This window comes from Malurus melanocephalus, unplaced genomic scaffold (assembly GCF_030028575.1).
Source record: "Malurus melanocephalus ecotype Western Australia unplaced genomic scaffold, MMel_1.1 scaffold_377, whole genome shotgun sequence".
Lineage (NCBI taxonomy): Eukaryota > Metazoa > Chordata > Aves > Passeriformes > Maluridae > Malurus > Malurus melanocephalus.
In genome coordinates, this window is record NW_026623609.1 from 696,672 (window position 1) to 705,838 (window position 9,167).

Consider the following 9,167-nt stretch of genomic DNA (forward strand, 5'->3'; position numbering starts at 1 on the left):
TGGAGATTATTTCCTTCAGTCTTTTCAGTGTTTCAAATTTTGAGTTTTAATCCTAGAAACATTTCTATTTTCCTCCACTTATTGGTATCTCCAACCATTCATTCAGTGAGCTCCAACAATCAGAGTTCTAGAATTTAGAATTAAGTTCTACCCCCTGTCCTAATATATCAARGTATATTACTGCTTTCACATTAAATGTGAACTGTCTTAAAAGCACTCTAGGATGGCAGTGATCTGAGAATAGAAAAGATGCGTCTATTGTAGCATATTTCCTGGGAAAATTTTGAGCTTCCTCTCATGTCTAAAAGTGCAAAATGATGGTAATGAAACTTTCTTACCTTGGAAGAAAATAGTGCAGATTTTTAATTGCCTGATAAAAATAATATATATTGAAGTTGGAAATTAATAAGAAAAACAATTAATGGGATATCTCTTACTTGGCCCTTGAGCTTCCAGCAGCTGTCCTGTGGGTTTGGCCCTTCCCCAGCTGCAGGGGAGGGYTGTGTCCATGCAGTTGTTCCCTGAATTGAGTGGTTTGCCAAGTCTGTTGATGGAGTCAGGGTGAGGAGTGTCCAGCTGCAAACAGCAGCAAAATGCTTCTGGTAGTTTCTGTGGTCACTGCGAGCTTTAAACGGGGAATGTTGAGATCTAACGGGGGTGGTGGTGTCACTGCTGGCAGTGCAGCCTTTGGGTTCATGTCTGGGGCTGGAGAGGGACAGAGCTGGCAGGAGGAGCAAAATAACACAGCCACAAACACACCCCAGCAGAGAGAGACCTGGGAAACCTCGGGGCTGACACTTTCCTGGGAGAAAAGGCTAAAAGTATCCATTTCTCAGCCCCAATTGCAACAGCTGCAGGCAGGTTGCCCCTAAAAGTTTGTGCTGAAGACCGTGAGATGTAAAAACCTGCCGAGAACTTCTTCGATCTGAAGTGCTTTGGTGTTTCTTTGTTGGCCCAAAATAATTTTTGAGTGAAAGAACTCGGAGGCACCGATAAGATTCAAGAATAGGAACTGGGCAGGGTTAGGCTGAGGTTGAAACTTGTGTAAGAATTTTYTTGCCTGGCATATCCTGAACCAATATCCAGATTTCTATCAACTCAGCACCCTGCGTGTGGAGGATGCTGAGATGTCTGAGTGGAAGCTCAAAGTAAAGGATTTGGTGCTCTTAAAACAGGCAGCTAAACCAAAATATAGAAATATATTCAGATTTAAGCGATGTCCTGCAGTGTTAATACCTGAACCAACGTGTGCTATGTTTTATTTTGTCAGAGCTGAGTTTGGTTGGTGTCTCTGAACTCAGCTGTGCTTAGGGCATCACTTCAGTGAGAGGGGCCTTGTGGAGGAGTAGTTTTCCTACACTTGATTTGCACTGGGAAGGATAAAGAGACATTTCTGCTGCCATTTCTGATGACATACATATTTATGTCTCTACTTCCTGGCTTGGAGAAGATAACCAGGAAAATGCCAGCTTCCTTGCAGGCACAGAATCGTGGTTTTATTTGCCAAGTAATTTGATTTATTTTTCAGTCATTGACATATTGAGTTTTATTGGAAGTGGGTGTTCGCTGCCTCGGCACCTTCCCCTGTACCCCAGCCCTGCAATAACTCACTGGGAATCTGCCTCTGCACAAAAGGATATGCTGATTTTTCCAAGCAGGGCTTTGCTGTTAGTACTTCTTCAATCTCCACCTTTAACAGTCCAGAAGGTGACAGAATTCCAAAGCCACGTAGGATTTCAGCTGAGCTGTGTGAGTTGTTTTTATTGCCTGCCCTAAGTGGGGATTTTTGCCAAGCCTTCAGCCTCCATCCTGYGGTGTGGGGTTGTGCTGTGCCCCGTGTTCTCCACGCCAGCAGCTGACACCGGCGTGTGCCAACTGTCCCTGAGCAACACAAATTGGAGTGCCTGGCAGTAAAACATCAGCAGTGTTTAGAAAGATTATACCCCCCAAAATGACCAACTGAAACATGRTGGATTCTGTACTCAGATCTTTCTTTTTTGGTAAAAATTGTTAAATAAATTAAACATTCCTACTCTGGGATTTTTTTTTTTTTCGCCCTTTTAATTTTGTGTTCTGGAATTTGCCCACAGTGATGCTGGAATGCCTTTCAGCAACACATCTACGTACATTAAACACACTCCTTGTCACGCCATTTTAGGATCCCTCAGACTCAGAAGTCATGTTGTAGTGATCCAAACAGCTTTTCTTTCAATCCTCTTGAATCCTGGCACTTAACCTGGTTAATGTCACTGGTTAATAAAACAGTTTTTATTGGTCKTTAAGAGCAGATTCACAACATTCTCCAAGTGCTAATTGTGTTGGGCTTAAAAAAAGAGGAGAGTTTATAAAAACTGTATCGAGATTGGAAAGTATCAACTTCATATTTTATGCATATTTTATGCAAAGCATGCAGATAGTTTTCCTTTATACAAAGAGTTAGTCTGGGTTAAATGGTCTAATCTTACTTTTGTACATCATTTAACATTGACTTTAATTCTGATTTTCCCCAAATCTGGAAAAGTGGTGATGCCAAGATCTCAGCAATAAACGAAGATGTCCAAACCTCAGAATTCAATTATTCATTTTCACAAAGCAACAGACTTTGTTCTGTAAGCAAGAGAGAAATTTCTTAAGAGAGGTTTTGGTTGGCTCCTTTCCAGCATGTAAATAATACACCTTAAAAATGCCAGCGAGGCAGCTCGTGAGCTGACGGCTCCTTCCTTTGGAGGTCCAGGYCTGGCTCCTTCCACGTTTATAAAGTGGAAGAACAGACTTTGCCTGCAACGAATTGCAGGGCACAAAGCAGAGCTCTGTATCAGCCTAACTGAGTCAAATCATAAACCAGGGTGCAAGTGATTTAATTCCCCCTGGGTAAGGTCCCCCCTGAAGGTGCTTGGAAGGAATACAAAAGTGGGCAGGAGCAATGGGAAAGTGAAGGGCCTGCAGCTGGCCTCCCCTTTTTTCTTTTGTAGGGTGAAGAAGGGGTTTGCAGGCAGTGTTCCAGGGCTGGAGGCTGCTGTCACTCTTCAGGTGGATGTTTAGGCAGAGTTTGATCTTGGTTCTCTAAAAATACTTCGTGTTTACCGTCACCCCGTCCCACTGCCTCCGCTGGGAGAGCGAATTGGCTCTGCCAGGATCTGCACCCACACTCTGGGAGGGTTGGGCACGGAGGCTTCACACCAGTGATCCTCACACACAGACACCAGTGATCCTCACACACAGACACCAGTGATCCTCACACACAGACACCAGTGATCCTCACACACAGACACAGCCTGGCGAGAGATCTCAGGGCTCTCCCTTCTGCCTGAGCAGTGTCCCGGGGCAGCAGCTCAGCAGACGTGTCAGACTCATCCTGGCAGAAGCCGTGCCTGGGCTCTGGGCTGCTGAGGGAAGGAAGTGCCGTGCCCGGCAGTGCCAGCCGAGGGCTCCATGGCACCGGCACAGACACCGAGGGGCCACACACGGCACTCCGGAGGCTGTGCTCTCCTGTCACCGTGATTTACCTCCTGCTTTTCCCTCCTTCCCCCTTCACCCTGCTCTCCTCTCCCCCGCCAACTCTGGGTTGTGAAGTTCCACATTCCTTTCCTCGCAGTCATTTCCATTTTCCAACCCTGGGCTTTGCTTCCACTCTCTCCTCCACTTCCTTTGCTCAAATGACCGGTAACTAAACAATTAGGGATGCCCCCATCGGGCTCCTTGGTGCTGCCAGGAGGCTCTGAGGGAGGACGGGAGGTGTTTGCGTTTCTGATTATTTGTTTCAGGCGTATGACACCAGTCAGGTGACACTGGTGACACTTGCTTTGCACTCGGAAGGTTTTCTGCGGGGCTTAACCCCAGTGTGTCCCTCCAAACTGTGATTTGGATCTGCAGCCCTCGCAGGTGCCTCGTGGGTCATTATTTCACGGGGGCATGGGCATTTGACACCAGCCCGTCTTCAGGAATCACTTCGGGCGAGCCAACGCTCAGCTTTGCTGTGCATTCCTGTGCTCCCAGACACAGAGCAGGTTCAGGAGTTTTCCCAGACGGGGCTGGGATGAAAGCAAGTCTCCTCTGCCCCAGCCAAAGGGCGGGGTATTCCCTGCCCCGGGCCCAGAGCCGTGCAGGGAGGGAGGCAGAGGCTGGGCCGTGCTGCGGTGCCAGCTCACTCCTTGGCACAGCCTTCAAGGGCTCAGGAGTGGGAGGGAAGCGAGAGTCCAGCCCACAGGGCAAGAAGGGAGAGTCCTTCCAGGCAAACTGAAGGAATCAGGCAGGGTGGAGCACTCGTTTGTCTGGAAAGATGATGCAGAGAAGCCCTGTAATGTGGGGATAACATGATATTCCATCCCTGCGAGCAACAGCAAGGAAGGAGGAGCCCCTTGGCCCAAACCCTACTGTCAGCCCTCTCCTCTCCTCTCCTCTCCTCTCCTCTCCTCTCCTCTCCTCTCCGGGGGCTCTGTAGTTTTATTTGCCAGTTCTTACCAAGCAAAATGAGGCGGTTTCATTTCTACTCTAATATTTCTTTGCTGGTTTTCATTGGAATCTGGGCTGGTTTTGATATTGGTGCCTGGTGCTTGTTTGCCTGGCGAACGGCAAAGAGGAAAACTCTCATTAGAGAGATTCCAGGCCTGTGCTTTTGTGGCTRAGGGCTTGGAAACTTCTCATTCCTTCTCCGTGGTCCTCCAGGGAGACCTCCAGCCAGAGCAGGAGARAGCAGGCTCTCTACTCGCACTATCTCAGGGGTAAACCCAGAGCACCATCAAGGCCTCTTTATCTTAAACATTTCCAGTCCCCTCYGACAGCTTTACAGGTGCTATTTGCTTTTTCCCCTGCCGGTACACGGCTCCTGGGAGGCAGAACGTCCCCCTCGGAGATGGAACGGGCCTGGAAGCGGCTCCTCAGCCCATAGGGCAGCACCCGTGCGGCGATGCGGAGCAGCTGTCTGCCTGGCAGGGCTGCTCCACTTGGCAGCCAGACAAAGGACTCAGGAGTAGGAGGAAAACAAGGCTGGGAGGGAAAGTCGCTCCAGATAATACGGCATCTGGCCTGGGAGGAACCATCTCCAAGTGGGGAGCAGGGCTTAGACCGGGAAGAAGTTCKTCTGGGAGGATTTAAGGGGGAAAAGCCTGTCAGGAATAGGCGKCAGGGCTTCCATCCGAAATTGTTGCGAGGCTGTGTGGTGATGTGGGCCAGGCGCTGGGAGAGGATTTCCTGGGCCTGGCTCGGGCTGTSGCTGTGACAATCGTGGCTTGGACACTCTGTGTCACAGCCCCCTTGCAGGGAGTCCTGGAGGGCTCTTTGCCCCAGGAGATTCCAGAGGGACTTTGAGGTGTAAGARGAAAAGGCAACAGGGAGGGGAATCTGCATTTTTATTTAGGATTAGGTGTTTTTTTGTGCATTTTGGTGAGGTGTAGTATTAGGGCAGTAGGCAGCAAATATCAGACAAAAAAGGGGCATCAAGGGCTGTCAGCTTTCTCTTGGGAACAAAAAGAGCACGAGGGAAACTTTGTAACATCAGCAGGAAGCAGTTGTGGAGAACCGAGACAGGAATATAAGGAGCTGTAGCGAAGCGATAAGAAAGGAGCAACATTGATGCCAAAACGCACAAAATGCTCAATTTTCCCTCTGTGCCAGGGTCCCAGGCTACCTCAGGGGCCTGAGAGGTGTCCTGGGCAAGGAGGGGTCCTGTATTAAGAGGTACTGGCTCATTACAACCCCAGTGAGAAAGGCCTGCAAAGCATCTTTGAAAATGCTGTTAGAGCTGACACTCGCCTCTACCACTTAGGCTTTCCACAGARGTTAAACCCACCTTCACYCAAATCTTTAAAARCTCAATTTTCAGYCTATGYCTATCAGAGSMTTTTCRTTTTGGTTGACCATGTTAGTTGTAGCACTAGAGCAGTTTGGAGACTCAAAGATTAAATTGGTGCTCAGAAATTTTAGGTGTATCTGTGATTACTTCATGTTTGATGCTGGATCACCAGAAATGTGGGGATAAGTATTTGAATAAAAACTCCCTCAAGGAAAAGGAACAAACTTCCCACSTCTTTCCCCTGGCTGCTACACGGGTCTCTGTGGTGGGTAAAGGACAGTTAGAATATCCCCAAGTCACTCAATTCATTAAGCCCGACAACAATTAATTACATTGAAATTAATGCGCAAATTTAATGTTTTACACACATGTCAAAGACATTCCAGGGGAAAAAAAAAAAGAGGGTCTTGCTGTGCCATCTTTAATTCTTCTCACTGTGATTTAACCCAAGGTGATAAGGAACAAGCCTAGTTTGTGCTCTTGATTTGCAGGTCCCAGTGAGTGTTACAGCACAGCTCAGAGACGATTATTTCGTTTTGTTTCCAGATAAAAGGGGACAAACAAGTTTGTTTTACAGCATGGCCCAAGGCCHCTGGCTCTATGGCAGAGCTGCCAGCACCTTCCAACATCCCACTTTGCATGTTTATTCCTTACACCCTCGCCCGAGGGGCATGGCACCGACCCGCGGAGCTTTGGGAAGGGAAAACCTCCTTCAGAACAGTCAGAGCTCTGGCTAAGCMGGGGCTGGAGGCAAACTCTGTGGAAACACTGGCTGCTCAGTATTCCCAGTGGTTTGGGAGGAGCAGAGGTGAGGAAGTCAAACCAGGAGAGGGAACAGAGAAAATGCCAAGAGAAGAAAGAGGAGGGGGACAGGGTGAATGTTGCACAGATTACACAACTGAGAAGAGGCAGCTGTACCTGGAAAATCCATCTCTGGTGCTTCTTGCAGTGGCTGAAGAGACAGACACATCTTCCTGTCCATCCTCCCTTGCTGGAAAACAGGAGATAGCACATTTATTTTCGAGTTACTTCTTAGTGTGGAGAATGCTCGAAAATGTCACCTGTGTGATAAAATGGCTCTGCTGTATTTCCTGCTCTATGACTTGGCCACTTGGCGATGAAGAGCTGCTTTTGCTGTCAGCGAGCAGTGCCGAGCCATCAGGCTGCAGAGCAGGGACCTGCAGCTTGCTGCACACAGCCTGGAGCTGCAGCTGGCACAGTTTTGCGTGTGCAGAKCACAACTGCAAAGGCTTGGGACACCAAACAAGTTGAAATCACAGGCAGCCCCTCCAAGGGAGCTCGAATCTGTGGTCACCCCGCTGAACAGTCAGCCCAGGGCCCGAGCACGATGGTGGTTTTGTTCTTGTGGCCACACCTGGTTCAGAACAACTGAAGTGAACCCTCAGAGYGCATGGCAGATGGGAAGAACTTGCAGGTACTTCCTACACTGCAGTGAGTGCCAGAAAACCAAGAGTAAAGTCAGTTGRGGCTTAAACACAGTCTGAGGCCAAGCAGTTTGTCCTTTACCAGGGTTTTGTGCCACCACTGCTACCCGTGCCCAGAAAATTGCAAAGTAAATGTCAAATACTCAGATCTGGCACTGCTGGTTTTTTATTCACAGGGCAAACAATGCTGCCCTACAAGCCTGACCATCCTATCAAGCCTGACCCTGAGTTTGTTCCAAAGCTCTCACAGTGCCTCGTGCTGAAGGAAAGATAATCTTCACAGGACTTTTTCCATATCACCCGCCTCCCCCATGGAATATTGTATATTTTGAAGCTGTCGTTATAAAACCCGAGCAAAACACAGGGGATCTTGTTCCTCGCAGTGTTGCTCTGAGCACAGTTTTGTAGAGTTTGGTGTAAAGCCGTGAAAAACACGGCAAACTCAGAACGCTCCCATTTCGCACTCRCTTGGTGCGACTATAAACAACCACACGATGGAAAATCCCAGAGCGGTGTGCAGGACCTCGCTGGCCTTCCAGGATTCAACAGAAAGGCTGTTATTTACAAATCTGGAAGCGAAGCTTTAGGTTTGCGAGTTTCTCACTCACACAGGGAGGGTTCACCAGTGCAGTCTTTCAGGACTCTAAGAAGAATGACACAGTTATAGTCACAAGCACCAGTGTGAAAATATTGTCACTGAGCATGTAATTCTGTGCCTGGGGCTCTCAGGACCCCTGTCTAACAGACTGGAACATGGATCAGTTGTAAGGACAGTCTGTGCTGCTCTGGAATTCACCAGGATCGCTGGAGTCGAGCACTTGGTCTGGAGATAAAACACAACGGTGTTTCATCTGGTACCAGTCAGAATTTTCAGACSTTTCTTTCATGCAGCGTGCAGTCAACAGGGCATGAGCAGGGGGCTCAAAGGCTGCTTCGCTTTTCCCATTCTCCCTCAATTYTCCTTTATGCAGAGGAAATAATCTGATTGTTTCTGTGTCTCTGCCATGGAGGTGTCACCTGCTTTCCCTCAGCAGAGCCGTTCATCCTGGGCCCAAATCGGTGTCACTCCAAAAGAATGTGTCCCTGACTTCCACGGAGCAGGATTGGGCTCTCTGTGTTCACTATCACTGGCATTAAGTGCATTTTAAAGCCATGGACTGACATTAAATGGCACATGAAATAAAACTACCAGATCTCAGAGTGGCTTCTGGTAAAATATACACCCGGGTCTGATCTGGTGGGTGTCAGGCTGAGCTGTGCACCTGGGGAGAGGTTGTCCAGTTCCCAAGCAGTTTTGTCGGGATAAATCTGGAGTAATTTAACAATTTTAGAGTGTCGATATTGACAGAAGGAGTAAACCTGAATATCTCGCAGTGAAAAGGATGGTTTCTGAAGGCAGATGTATGCTGGAAAGCTTCATCATTTAACCTGATTTAAAAAAAAATTGGTGGGGAAGTTTTACGGCTGCTTGCACGCAGAAAATGTGTCAATTGTCAACGAGATTCGCATTTTTTTAGWCCTTCAGAAGCTGCAACCCATATCAACCTTCCACCTTCAAGAGGAGAGAACTAGTGGTTTGGAAAAAAAAAAAAGGGGAAATAAAAAAAAAAGGCAGTTTTTTTCTCGGCGGCATTTAGGAGGTGGGAGAAAGAAAAAAAAAAATCCTTTATTTTAAAATCATCAACAGGTATTTTCCACAGAGATTGTCGGGGGGGAGCCGGGGAATCAGCGCGGGGTGAACGCCCGGCGTGAGGTGAGGGGGGAGGCGGGAAGGCGGCGGCGCGCGGGCCGCCCTGAGGGACGGCCGGGGCTGACAGGGGCCGCCGCCGCCCGCCGCGGGCACGGCCCGCCGAAAAAAAAAACCCGCAACTTGTGCCAAAACTTTCCGAAGTTAATTAAAACAGCCCCCCCCCGCGCGCCACCGCCGGGCT